General features: G+C 34.2%; 1 protein-coding gene and 1 pseudogene across 1 annotated transcript in view; both read left to right on the top strand.

The window, feature by feature from the left end:
* The window catches only part of LOC145260648 (uncharacterized), a gene marked incomplete in the record, with an annotated part of 115,975 nt that overhangs the window by 9,695 nt on the left and 91,287 nt on the right, over nucleotides 1-14,993 (top strand).
* Nucleotides 3,905-4,023, top strand: LOC145260702 (5S ribosomal RNA; annotated as a pseudogene).

Raw genomic sequence — 14,993 nt, 5'->3', positions numbered from 1 at the left:
ATGGGCCAAGACATTTTTTTTCTTATCTTTTAGGGTCATTTGTCTCGGCAGCACTAGTTTAACCCCCAAGGGTGTAAATTTAACCCGTAACAGTTGTGACTAAGAGATCTGAAAAAGAGTTCCCTACTGATTTGGCCCCTCCTTTTTTCTTTTTACCACATAATCTTTTTTGTATGGAGATTACATTTAGCTCGTCGAACGTGAGGAATACTGGAAAAGTAAAGTGCTAATACATTTTAGAATATGAAATACTAGGAAAAAGAAACGGCGCAATTTCTCCCTCGTGGTAATATTAACACTTATCTCGTTACGGAGACGCAAAAGAGGTGGGGGGGGGGTCTGTTTACTATGCGTGATTTCAGCTCCCTCCACAAAAAAGAAAAAAGGTACTTTGGATGATTTTAGAGTTTGTCCTGATCGGCTCCGTCGGAGTTTCGGTGGAGATGGAGGGAGAGCAAACGATGATAATTAACCCATTTTGGTGCAAGTCTATTATTGGGCCGAAAATGAAGTCGGTTACATGGAAAATCTGCAAAAAAAACAGTATAACGTACGTACTTGTCATTGCATGTACATGTCATATTCCAAAAATCACGTAAATCGATCAAGTAGTTTTTTTTTTATTTAAGAAAATCAAATATTAAAGCACAGTTAATCGAGAATAAGTCGAGCGCCATGTTGGATCGACACTATGTCAGCTAACGCCACCTAACAGCCAGATGCGATCCACGGATCAAATAAGGGGGAGATAATCGCCTTTTTTTTCATGTCCGCTTAAAGTCTATTTAAAAAAAACTGATTCGGACATGAAAATCAGTATTTGAAATTATTAATTTGTTGACTCTTAGGAAAAGAAGTCGTTGTCTTATTTTATCAGTTTATATTTTTTTTTCATTCCAAATAAATAACTGATTCGGACATTTTATTCCAAATAAATAACTGAATCGGACATTCCTAAAAAGGAAAAGAAGTCGTTATTGTTACTTTATTAATTTGTATTTGTAATAGGAAAAAGTTTGTTTTCGGCATTTCAGGAAAAAAATTAAAAAAAATGAATAAATATGTCAATTATCTCCCCCTTATTTGATCCGTGGATCGCATTTGGCTGTTAGGTGGCGTTAGCTGACATAGTGTCGATCCAACATGGCGCTCGACTTATTCTCGATTAACTGTGCTTTAATATTTGATTTTCTTAAATAAAAAAAAAACTACTTGATCGATTTACGTGATTTTTGGAATATGACATGTACATGCAATGACAAGTACGTACGTTATACTGTTTTTTTGCAGATTTTCCATGTAACCGACTTCATTTTCGGCCCAATAATAGACTTGCACCCCCATTTTTTTTTTTTTCCACCCCCAAACAAGGCATATTAATGAAGGTGGAGGCAATTCCTGGAAGGATAGCTGAAAAGAACCATCATTGCTTTACATTATGTACAATGATTGGATTGCTGTGTGTGGCTAAAATAAAATGCCTCCCCACCAAGGCATATTTAAATACTGTGCGTGTGTGCCCATAACATACAAGCAACTTTTACAAGGTGCAAAGAATTTTCTTTTTTAGACCTGCATGATTAAAGTTCGTTCTTGTCCAGAATTCCCTCTATATTAAAAAGAAAAAAAATTTCTGATGCTCTTGTAAAAAAAATAATCTTTAATGGGAATTCGTAGGTATTACAACAAAAATATCGGAAATTGAATCGTTATCTCCCTGATTTTTATTTTAAATTTTAGACTTTTTCAGGATGGTTTCGTTAGACAGTCGTTCTGCGATTAACTATAAAATTTGATTTTTAATTCTTATTTAAATATAAAAGTACTTGATCAGTTTACACGACTTTTGGAATACGATATTTTGTTTCCGTTACGGGTACGTACATCATACAGATTTCTTAATTTTGATATAGTGTGAATTCTGGACAAGCACTTTTTTCCTGTTGATAACTGTCTAACGATATCGTTGCCGTCAGTTGTTTTAAGTTAGTATATCAACTGATAAATCGAAAAAAACAAAAACAAAATACAATCTATAACTGTTACCAAACGCATTAAATTTAACTTTCCACCGATCTATCTATTTTTAACTTGCTGAAACTATTTTAAAGTTTTTTTTTTTTTTTTTTTTTTTTTTTTTTAATCTCAAAATAACTTGTATCTCAAAAAAAAAAAAAAAAAAGCCCTCACAAGATTTCAGGAATTTAAAACTATGCAAGTTTTTAGAAAATTAAATTTAGCATTTGCTAAGTTATTTCTAGTGTATAATATATATATATATATATATATATATATATATATATATATATATATATATATAAAAATTTTTTCACTTTCTCTGCTGTTGTGCACGGTCAAATTGACACAAATAAAAATGGCACAAGTGGAAACAGGAAAATATGGCACAAAGCAAAAAACTTAGAACAATTTTTTTTTCATGCCCCCCCCCCCAATCATGCATCTTAAGACAGGACTACGACTTGACTGTTATTGTATATTACTATTTATTGGCTGCATAAGAGCCAAGCATAATAAACTCTTAGCCAAATTTAGGGTTAGAATTGGGGTTAGGATTTATATTTTACTTTTTAATGTTTAATAACTTAATGCTTTCCCTCTATGCATTCTCGTGTTACCAGATTAGGCTGTCTGAAGGTATTGGATTCCTAACCTAAAATGTGCCAAACATTTTTTTTCCTCTGCAAAACTCAATCATGTTCTGCAAAGTAAAAAAAAAAAAGAAAGACTTTCCTTTGCGAAACCAAACAAAACCCCATGAATAAGTTTTTGAAGATATAAAAAAACTTGAAGCATGGATACTTTTACCAAAATGACCGGATTTGACATTAAAAATAATCCAAAAAGGGTTGATATGCCATAAAACAAAATGACTTAAATCTTTATGTATATTAATGAAGTTACTCCTCTTACTATACGGAGTGGAACGATAAAATTGTTGTCATAGAAAAGACGACCTGATTCCATTTATGTTTAATGAAAAGTTTTTTTTTTTTTTTTTTTTTTTTTTTTTTTTTTTTTTGGCAGACCATCTACTAGATGGTCAGTTGTGTACAAATCTCAAGAATGATAGGCGCTTTCTATCATGTCTGTAAGTGACACAATGTTCAACAAGCGAGATCAAAGATGCACTGCCGGAAAACTCCTGCTCTCTACCAATCAATATTATGACAACAGGACCATTGCCAGCACCCTTAAAATCCAAATCTGGACAGTTTTATGCTTGAGGGCACAGCTCCATGAGGTTTCCGGCTATGGTTGTGTGTTTTCGTGCCACATCATCTCGCCTCACTTCTTCGAATATGGCTTGAAAGTGTACCTGGATGTGTTGAAGAGTGTGGTGATTCTCTGGTGCAATCAGGTGGCTGCTCGCTGACCCTAGGTGTGGTAGCAGGACTCGGCACTGGCCCACAAGTCCAAAGAGACTGAGGCTTGGCTTCAGGAGTACTACGACTTTGTACCCTTTTCTCACTTGCCCCCCTCTCCCCGACATGAACCTGCTGGATTACTTTGTTTGGTCATACAGTGAAAACAACACCAACATAACCTCCCACAACGCCGAAGCCAGCCTGATCACCATCATCTGCCAAGTATTTCCTGAGCTCTTGCCGGCGCTTGTGGGGAAAAAGCATGCTCCCAGTTCTTGACCCGTATGAAGGCAGTGGTTGAGGCTGAAAGTGGCTACATTGAATAGATGTGAGCTCTACTGCATAATCAAGTTTCCTGAATTTTTTTTTTCAATAAGTTTTAAAAGCTGTAGTGTTGTTCTTTTTAGGGGGACAACTTTATTGTTTCACCCTGTATGTCGAGTCTAAGTCTTAGAAAAAGTGACTCGTTTCTCCACACAAACATCTAATTTTTATACGTTTGTATCACAAGCATGTATATATACGGCATAATCACATTGACACACCGGTTCCCGTCAGAACACCGAAGTTAAGCAACGTTGAATCTGGTCATTACTAAAATGGGTAACCAATTTGGGAAGTCCAGGTGCTGTATGTAGAACGTCGACACCTCCCTGCAAAAAGTTGCAAAAACCTAACGTCATCATCTCCCCTAACGGGGATATAGATGTGATTGGGGACCGCTTGTGAATTTCATACTCCCATGAAACTTCCTCCTTCGGAGGAAGCCGGTTAAACTCCGACTAAGGTTGGTGCTGACTACACACACATGTAAATTAGATAGTAAAATAAGTTTCTTTACTTCTACATAAGAACTCATTCCTTCGCCAGCTCATCGTTTTGCAAAGTTTGCTGCTTGAAACCAAATCCTAAAATAAACATTTCCTTCATAAACATGAAAAAAAAACTTTCTCATATCTATTCGAAGGTAAAGTTACATTTAGTCGCTACAAACGGCCATCTGTTTCAGTCATTGAAACTTCATCAGGCGACCCTGAACCATTCGACGCTATAGAAAAGCCTTTTTTCTAGCATTGAATGGTTCAGGGTTGCCTGACTGTCTCAATAACTGAAACAGATGGCTGTTTGTAGCAACCAAATGTAAGTGTTTACCTTTGAATAATAAACTTTTTTTATCAGGCACTAACAACCACGTAGAGTTCATTAGTTCCTATTTTTGAATATCTCAAGCCTGGAGATATATAAGGAATTCAGTTTTCATTCCCTATGGACTCCAGAACAGTCGGGACGATTTTTATAACATTTCACACAAATGTACTTTATGTATCTTAGATAGGTTTTGTATCAGAATGTCTTCGATAAATATCAATCGAAAAAATCCGATAAAAGAAACTTTTTGATTAACGTTAACACCTTATACAGCCTGACATCGCAGGGCATTTTAAAGGTTTTATTACTACACAAGCAGAAAGGCCCAACATATAAAATCAACGGTAGGTTTTTTGATATGACGGGGCATATTCAAAATGAATGTTTCTGTTTAGAACACAATTGGACTATGATACTTGACTTTTGTATTTTAAACTTGAAGTCGAGCCATTATATAAAAATATAATTTTGGTCTCCCAATTTATCGGAGAGGGGCCTGTTTTCAGTGGCATGCGTTTGTTAGTCCAGATGATTGCCAGATAACCGTCCATTAGTTTTTCCTGAAATTTTGCCACAAATTCTATTTCATTAGACGTGCACAGTAAAAAAAAAAAAAAAAAAAAAAATTGGAGGGGGGAGGGGATTCCTGTTGCGTCCCCAGGGGCTCAAGAGGTAAAAAATGATGCATTTTTGCCCCATAACTTTTGATCCATCTATTAGATTTTTCTGAAACTTGGCGAAAATGTGGAGCCCATTGTTCTTGATATAAACCCAGTATAGGTGACCCTGGCAAAATTCTGGTTCACATCACTGGGAGCTCTTAGTGCTAAAAATACCCCCCCTCCTTTTTTTATTTTCCTCAAAGACTTTGTCTGACTATATAGTGGTTTGTCACGGTAGTTAAGGCCTGAAACTGCACTGTAATCCAGCGTCCCCAGGGTCTCAAAAGAGTTTAAAAATGCCCCGAAATGGCCAAAAATGATACTTTGTGCCCCATAGCCTTTGATCTATCCATTTAAATTTTCCTGAAACTTAGCCAAAATATAAATTCAGTATGGGTGACCCTGGTAAAACTCTGGTTCGCATCCCTCTGGGACTTTTAGGATTAAAAAAACACACACACACACACTTTCGAGCTCTTTTTCATATTACTCAAAAACTTGATATGCATGTCTATATAGTGGTCTTCCATGGTGCTGAATTCAAATATACATGTCTTAGGGCGTGAAACTGCACTGCTTGTCTAATTTCACTGGGATTTGATGTTCCCAGGAGCTCAAAAGGGGGTTACAAATGTCTCCAAATTGCAAACAATGACACTTTTTACCCCCATAACTTTTGCCCTATCCATTAGATTTTTCTGATACTTGGTGAAAATGTGAAGGCAACGTTGGCCCTTCACACTTCTCACATTCATCATTCCTTCAGTGTGTGTGTTTTTTGTGGTGCCATCTCGCATGCAGCACCAGAAGAGGACCACGCACGTACGGCTTGTTATATAATCAACTATACGTTCTCTGCGGTGCAGTGTAGACTACAATGTCTTGTGAACTGTCATTGGGAGAGTCATGTGAAGCATCCTTTTGATCCACCGCGATGGCACCCCAACTTGAGCGGCAATCAATTGATTTGATTGAAAAATAGGCTATTTTTTGATTTCGGTGAAAAAAAAAAAAAAAAAAAAAAAAAAAAAAATGGAAGTTCATTCAATAGTATGCAACATTGGGTCACTCTGTGTGTGTGTGTGTCTGAGGATATTCTCAACCTATATACTACAACGAATTTTTGATCTACAGACTTGAAATTTGGTACAGAGGATATTCGAAAATGTAAAATTTTAATCTGTTTTCATCCCGGGGGGTGGGGGCTTCTAAAGAGTCAAAATTGGTACTTAGTGGGAAGGGGGGGGTCATCGGATTTTTATCTGTTTTTCAACTGTTTCACAAGGTTTGAAAACAATTTTTAAAGATCTTGTCAAGCTGGTCTAATGATTATCGGACTTGATTTACTATCTTGAAGTTTTGGTTTTGATGTCGGCTAGAGTATGCTTATTTTATTTCTTTTTTTGTTCACGTACAAGTGAACTGTTTAGAAAAAAATATAATACTCACATGCACATGTCTCTTTTTAACTAATTTAATGTTATGTTTAATACTGGGCAACGCCGGGTACATACTGTGTGTGGTGTGTGTGTGTGTGTGTACATGCATGCAACATCAACTAATCGTGGTCTTATCACTAATTTAAACAAAGCAATCTTTTTCCACCATCTTTATTCCTCCCACTGATAATTGCCCATCAAATATAGAGATTCTATTAATAATTTTACAGAAGACGGCGACATAATTATCGCCCCGTACTACTGCAATGCTTGAACTACTTCACGATCTCGTCGATAATATTGTTTGAATAAATAAAAATGTAAAAAAATCAATGTAATTCTGTAGTTGGTTGGCAAGTCTTTTGGTTGAGAGCAAATTGTAGTATCTGTCCTTATACTTTTCTGTCCTCGTCAGTTACAGAAATCCTTCTAGACTGAGACAATTTATTTTTATGTTCAGAATGCTCTTTTTTCTTCACAATAAAAACCGATCTTTTGTCAAACTCTAAGAACAAGTCTGTCTTTATCTCCCTAATTTCGTCTCGCTCTGCTATTGTACTCTTTCAAAAAAAGAAAAAGTAGCATTAGTGTGATAATTAAAGGCCAGTTGTACATTGAACAGCGTTAGTGTGTGTTGATTAGTGTGTCTCAGTCAGTCTTGTGACGTCCATTTTTATTTATTTATTTATTTATTTTTTTTTTTTTATTGCACTGTGGACTGGAGTTCCACACTGGTCACCTGAGAATGTGTCCATGGAAGAAAAAAAAAAAAATACCTAGAAATCTCTTCAATATTCATAACTGTCACGAGCCTGGTGGTAGTCATGGTAACACTAGAATGTTTGGTCTGTGTTCATAAATACAGACTTATCGAACTGACAATCTTGTGCATTCTGTGTTGGGTTAGCCTTTTTTTTTTCTTCTTCTATCGTTAGGAGAAAGCAGAACAGATATTATGCTTTGAGTAATTTAATTGCAAAAAATTACTTATATATATATATATATATATATATATATATATCCCGTGCATGCAGTTCTAAGGTGTGTACTGTATCATTCACAGGCTTAACCTTTCCGTCCTTTGAGAAAGGGTTAATTTCAAGCTAATCGCCTGAAACTGCCCTACCGGGCAAAGCTGATGAACTGTTCAGACGATTTTTTGTTCAGCCAAAGTGCTCTTCTGAGGCTGACTTAAAAAAAAATCCTACATTTCCAACCTTTTAACACGTATCTTCCCTTTAGTAGATGGAGATAAATAGTCGCATTAAAGTCTGGATTATCACAGGCTGCAGATTTTTTCGTCTTTTATGAATACTAGGTACGGGCAAGAATGACTAAAGAAAGTATATTATACTTAAGAGGCTTGATTTTATTTATTTATTTTTTTTATTTTTTTTTTTTAGTTTACACCTAATTTTGATTAAGTAAATCTCTAAAAAAAAAAATGTATATTTAAGTCTTAAAAATATTTAGTGAAAAATTTTGCATAAAAAAAAAAAAGCAACGTTCTATTCGAATTTAAAGTCCGAATAAAGCAACTTTAAAAAGATCTCTGGAAAAATAATTATCAGTTTTCTTTATACTATTTCAACAAAGATTTATAAATTAAACTTATAAGATACTACTCATAATGAGTTCATTATGTTTCGTGATTATTACTTCATAAATAATGAAAATTTTATTAAAATTGTTTGATTTCTTGAATTTTTATATAAAAGGAGGGGTCAAAATGTTGATACATTTTGGACATTAGGCGTTCATTTTGCAGATATCGAGTGAATACAGACAGAAGTTTTTTTTTTGTGTTTCATAAAATTTTCAGACAAATCTTATGCATGACAATGAAATTGGAAACTTTGCCCTTTTCGTTATGATCAAAGTGTAGATCAAATTTTTAACAATTGGAGATATTTTTACTAAGATGGCCTTTCTAGAGTAAATGCAGTATTGACTGCAATGATTCTAAGAGTAAACAAAATGACCACTGAAAACTCGCTCCTTACATTTAAAAAAAATTTTTTTTTTTTTTTTTGCCTTGTGTCTAACTTGCTAAAATGTATTATATATATATATATATATATATTAGCAGGCCACCCAGCATTGTCTGGTTGTAAAATACGCTTTAATATAATATTAATATAATATATATTAATGCAGATTTATAATTATATTATATTGGACCCAATATATTTTAATAATTTAAAGGTTTAAAAAAAAAAAAAAAAAAAAAAAAAAGTGACTCGTGTGCCACCACTGAGAACCAAAACGTTTTGCATACGAGTTACCTTTTCCTTTGACATTAATGTCTCAATTATGAAGACATGTTTAATGCAAGAAGACCAAACAAACAAATGAATGTTTTAAAGAATATGCAAATGAACTAGATGTTTTGCTAGTGACTGCAATTCAAGGACTCATAAGTTGTCTTTTCTTAAATAAGTAGAAAAAAAGGGGTTTTAATATGAATATCAATACACGAAAACTCTCAAATTTATGAGTGCATGTAATATATATATATATATATATATATATATATATATATATATAATTTCCAATTAAATTACCCAAAGTGTAATTTCTGTTTTCGCTCAGTGAAGGGGAAATCCTTTTAGACTGAGGCAGAGTACTTTTTGGGAGCTAGAATTTCTTTAAAAAAAAAAAAAAAAAACAGCCTTGTATCTAATTCTACCCTCGTGATAATGAATTTGAAAATACAAAAGGCATAGACAATCTATACGATATTCTGCTTGTTCCTTAGTCCGTACATTATGCATAAAAAAGTGACAAATACAATATTTGAAGGCTAAACTGTTTAAAAAAATTTGCGAAATTTGGCTTAAAAAAAAATAAAAGCTAATGTGTCAACCGTAGATAAGAATATTAGTGACCTCCCTCTTGATGAAGCCTCGTTTTCGAATATGATAATACTATATGATCATTGTTAAAATGATAGAAAGGGACTCTTAAAATTTTCGACGTGCAGCAGTTCTTCAAAGAAAGTCAGCAAAGTCTTACGTAAAAAAAAAAAAATAAAGGAGCATTTGAAAGAAACGATGGGGAAAAAATTGTCTGCCAAGAGGTGCTAGACTGAAGGAATAAATTAAAGATTGTCTCTTACAATGTGATTTTATTTGTATTGAACTATGTAGCACAATATTACTTTCTGAGTATTTATTACTTATTAATTTATCATTTGCGGCAGTTCTGTATTTAAAATACAGTGGACACTAATTTTATAGAAATGTTAAACTCCTATTTGCATGTTATTAGTTTTTCTGTCCAAAAATAAATTTTTGTGCTATCCAGAAAAATATCGGTTTTATTTGTTGATTAAATATATTTCTCATTCCGTGGAATTCCCATAGGTCATGCTATTTATTAAACCATTTCTTGTACAAATCTGTCCTGTCTGTATTTTAGAATTTTAATTGTATGGCATCTATCAGTTTCTAAATATTAAATAGAAAACATAACTCAAATTGCAAAAAATTCTTTTGGATCATGTTCAAGATGGGACAATTCCAATATTTTTTCAGATTTCATACTAAATTCCTGATTCTGATCCCTCTGCCTGTTCTATAAGTACTTTAATGGTGAATGCTCTGACGAATTACAAGCACTTGTACCTCCTCAACATAAATACCCCCCCCCCGACAAGCAGCTAAATCTCACCCCTACACGGATCCCTAGGTGTAAGAAAGTCTTTTACTCCAATAGTTTCTTCCCCAGAACTGCTAGACTTTGGAACTCCTTTCCGGGATTCTGCTTTCCCAACCGTACTGACATGCAGAAGTTCAAGTGTAATGTGAACAGACATATTTCTAATCCTCTCTCTTCATAATATCCCTGCAACTTATGTCCCCGATAGTAGCCCCTACTTCAAAGTGGCACTGTACCTTGTTTGGGGTTGAAAATTGAATTTTAAAAAAGAAATTACAGATTCTGATTCTTTATAAATCTCTAAATATTTAAAACTATTGAGTTGTTTTCCCCCTGATTACCATAAAAATGCTGAATGTGCAGATATTTTCGTAAACGAAAAAAAATTACACTTGCGGGGGATCATCTATCGATTTTAGTTTTACTAATAATTAAGAAAAAACATCCATATTCATTATTTTATAATTACAATCAAATAAAAGACAAAAGAATCGTTTTGGAAAATATGCATAAATATGTCCGGTTTCTCCAAATGTTCTGATTTTTTTTTTTTTTTTTTTTTTTTTTTTTTTTTTTTTTTTTTTTTTTTTTGCTCGATTACGTATTTTATTTTCAAACTCAACCAGTGCTTCTAAGGAACAAATCTTAACATAAATTCCGCATGACCAACACACTGTTCCGAGATTTAAAAAAAAAACTACCATAAAAACAACAAACAGACTGCTACTTCTGATTCTCTGCTCCAACAATATGGCAAACAAAATATACTGAAGATGAAGCTTTGCTTCGAAATATATTTATAATTTTAAAAAAAATCTTTATTTTTTAATAATTCGTTGTTTTGGCTTCAAACGTATATAATACATATTTTATTTTATACAAATATTTCCGATTTCTCCAAATGTTCTGATTCCCCCCCCCTCCCTCCGGATTACAATTAATCGTCCCAACACTAGTTCATATAAGCCTTTTGAGATTGAGAATCTTTCTGAAGTGATGTTTATTTTATTTACTAGCAGGCTACCTAGCACTGCCCTGTCATAGAATATGCATAGATATTTTAATTCATGCAGAGTTCTTATTATAGACAATTCTTTATTAGTTCATTATCCAATATATAGTAATGATTTTAAAGTTATAAAAAACTAAAAAAAAAACTTTGGTACCATCAGCTAGAATCGGAACCAAAATATTTATCTCTCCATCTTTGTTGCTATCTAAGCTACAGACAGCGGGATACGAAAGCTTACAAATTAAGCAACTTTGCGCTATAAATTTTTAATTTATATAGATTTAAAAAGAAACTTCTTTTTTTTTCTCATCGAAAATAAAAGTAATTGCTAATATTGAAATAATTAGAGCCTAGATTTTTATTAATCTAGGTTTTTCTTGTGTGTACTGAAACTCTTGTTATCCACTCATGGCCTATGCCCCTCCAGAGGCTCAAGGCGATCTACAACTTTGTTGATGCTTTTGTAGCGAGGAGTTCTTTTTACAGGGTGAGGGTGCTGGCCCCACGCCCAACTTTCCCAGAAGGTACATACAGTGCCTAGCCTTCCCAAATGGTTGCTTAACTTCGGTGATCAACGTGATTGTGCCATACTGAAACTCTAGTTAGCCAAGAATTATTCATGGTCGCAGATTTGTAAAATGTTAGAATGACTGATTGAGATTGGAAAAATTTGTCCCCATTTTCCTATTCCAAAAACTATATTAATATTAAAGCTTTTGTTGAAACCTTGATTTTCCGTTATTGGTACTAATGATAAATATTGATATAAAATGGCCAGTAAATTAAAATCTATAAAGCAGCTCCCACCCTCAAGTGTGCACATATTAAATATAGTTTTTATGCTCGTTTGAAAATTAGTAATAAAAAATAATTGTTTTTGAAGGCTATATCAATGTAGTTTGTAGGAAACACTGTGGACACGAGTTGTTATATAAAAGAATAAAAATTTAGAAGGAATTTTCAATTATATGACGTTTATTTGCCAACATAATGTCTTATAAGATGGAAGGTGATGTCCCTAATTTTCGAGATTAGTATCACCAAACAGTTGGATTTTTTATCCCCCCCCCTCAATGCCCCCGAAGAAATATTACTTTCGAAAATTAGGGACATCAACACCTACCATCTTGTATGGCACATTATGTTGGCAAATAAACGTAATATAATTGAAAATTTCTTTTAATATTGTCATTATTCTTTTATATGCTAACTAGTGTCTACTGTGTTTCCTACAAACTGCGTTGATATAGCCTTCAAACATGATTGCTTCCACACTATGTACAATGCTTCAAGTAAACTATATTCTTCTCAAAAATAAAATAAACATAGCTAAATTTTTTAGATTTAGAAAGAATCGTAAGTAATTTTATTGGAACCGGAAAAATAATGGAATTACTGCATTGATAGTTGTCTCCATTTGTGCAGGAAAAACCGACCTATTTTTGTAGACTTCCACGAAATGATGTGACGTAATAACCTTGAATATTAGTAAGAAACATGTATAGGGTGATTCCCCCAAAGTATAACCTGTGGAATCGTTAAGGTTAATCCTTTTTGCCTAGGCCACTGGGGAAAATGGTGGGATTCTTCTTCTACCGCTCCAGAAGATATCTTGCTACTGATGCAATTCTCTATCTGTATAAAAGCCAAGTACGTCCAAGGATGGAGTACTGCTGTCACATCTGGGCTGGAGCTGCTAAAAACCTATCCTGCCTTGACAGAGTACAAAATAGACTTTGTGGCTTAATGGGGATGCCCTTTTCTTTCCCCTGCAACCTCTCTCACACAAGAGACGTTGCGAGCCTGTCTTTGTTTTATCGTTACTTCTATTGCAAGTGCTCATTCAAACTCCAATCTCTGGTCCCCCCTCGCCAATCTTTCACGAAAAACACCCGTCTAGCTGACACCACTGTCAGTAATTTTCCCTACTCTTTATCTGTGCCTAAATCAAAACGTAGATTCCATGAACAAAGCTTCTTTCTTAGAAGTCACACCTGTGGAACTCTTCCATTTGCCTGTTTCCCACCTGACTACAACTTGGATGTCTTCAAGTCCAATACAAACAAATTCCTGATGAATCGCCCCCTTAAGTAAGACACTTTATCAAATCTCCAATACTAACGATTACGACGATACTATCCCATTGGTTACCGTACACGCGATAACTCTTATCTCAGAGTAGCTTCCGGGCCTTGATAAGTGGTGACCCCCATGTAAAAAAAATTTTTTTTAAATAAAATAAACTTTAATCTATGTAAGACTTGCACCAAGCCTCAATCATGAATATCCAACAGATTTTTTTATTGCTGTTCGACAATGTGGGGCATTTTTGTGATAGTCTCATTTCTTTTAAACTAGCCTGGGTGTTTGGAGGAGCAAAATGTGGCAGGTCGCTCGAAAAGAGGGATGACTTTCGAAAATATCTGAAAAAAGCGCCCCCCCCCCCTTGTAGAAAAGTGCCCCGTTTAGGGTGAAGAAATTAATGTTTTTAGCTAATTTTTAAATATTGTCATCCGAAGGGTCGAGCTTCAAATGATACGGTCTCGTGAAAATTCATCGTCTGTCGAAATTTTTAGGCTGATATATATACATTTAAACAGATGAAATTTATACTATAGGTGTTGATTAATCCATATATATATGCTGACTTCTCCCTCCCCAAATGCCCCCCCCCTGTAAAACGTTTACAAGAACTCAACTAGCTACAACTATGTATAATTTTCCTTTCTCCCTCCATGTATCTAAAACCAAACAGAACTTCCTTGCTGACTATAGCACAGTCGTGTTCAAGTCCAATGTTAACAAGTTTTTGAGTTGTAAATGATCTAATTTCTGGCCAGTCTCACGTATTGTTTCCAATCCTTGCATTGTTAATTTTCTGACAAATTTATTAATCTTTATCCTCGAATGGCCAGTGAGCCTTAATAGGTGTTAACTCGTTAGTACATAAAAAAAAAAAACTTAAAATGAAGAATTTTGTCGTCTTTGACTACATCGGTATAAAGCCTTACTTTCGCAAACATAAACATGGTGAAATATAAAGTATATCCAACCAACTTCCTATGGATTTTGAATTTTAACGACTCTAGGATTACAGATATTACTGCAAAACATGGGAAATGGCATCAAGATCATTAGTGTACAGGATGTATCCTCTTTTCTAGAAAAAAACGTCCTCCCCAGTGTCCACTCGAGAATTTATCTGTAAAAATCTGATATTAAAAAAAACAAAAAAAAAACACTCGTTTTATTTCAAACATTTCTGGGTGACTCTGTGCCTTCAACCATTTTTCTTGGCCAAACATTTCTCATCTGCAACAAATCTGTCATTCATCTGCAACACTAAACATGCAGTCAAGTGCATGTTTACAATTAGCCTTTTTTTTTTTTTTTTTTTTTTTACTTCTAATATCACTGGAATAATGTTGATATTTTGAGGATCCGGTTTCTCTTTGTATCATACATTAGGCCTTAGTATTTCGTTAATTTCTCCCTCTCCACTGTACTCGGGCCGCTCTCATTTGGCACACTCGCTTCAACCAGTGTTGCCATTCTTTTGGTTTCATGTTAATGTGAACCGACATGTTCATTCTTTCTCTATCTCGTATGCGTGTGTCTCTTGTATCTATATTTCTCTTACTCTCCATCCGTTCCAATTGTTCTCACAAACAACTGGGCCAATCTG

The sequence above is a fragment of the Euprymna scolopes genome, chromosome 36, assembly GCF_053919585.1.
Source record: "Euprymna scolopes isolate OS-2025 chromosome 36, ASM5391958v1, whole genome shotgun sequence".
Lineage (NCBI taxonomy): Eukaryota > Metazoa > Mollusca > Cephalopoda > Sepiida > Sepiolidae > Euprymna > Euprymna scolopes.
The sequence above is the reverse complement of the archived record's forward strand: the minus strand, read 5'-3'. Positions and strand labels throughout refer to the sequence as shown.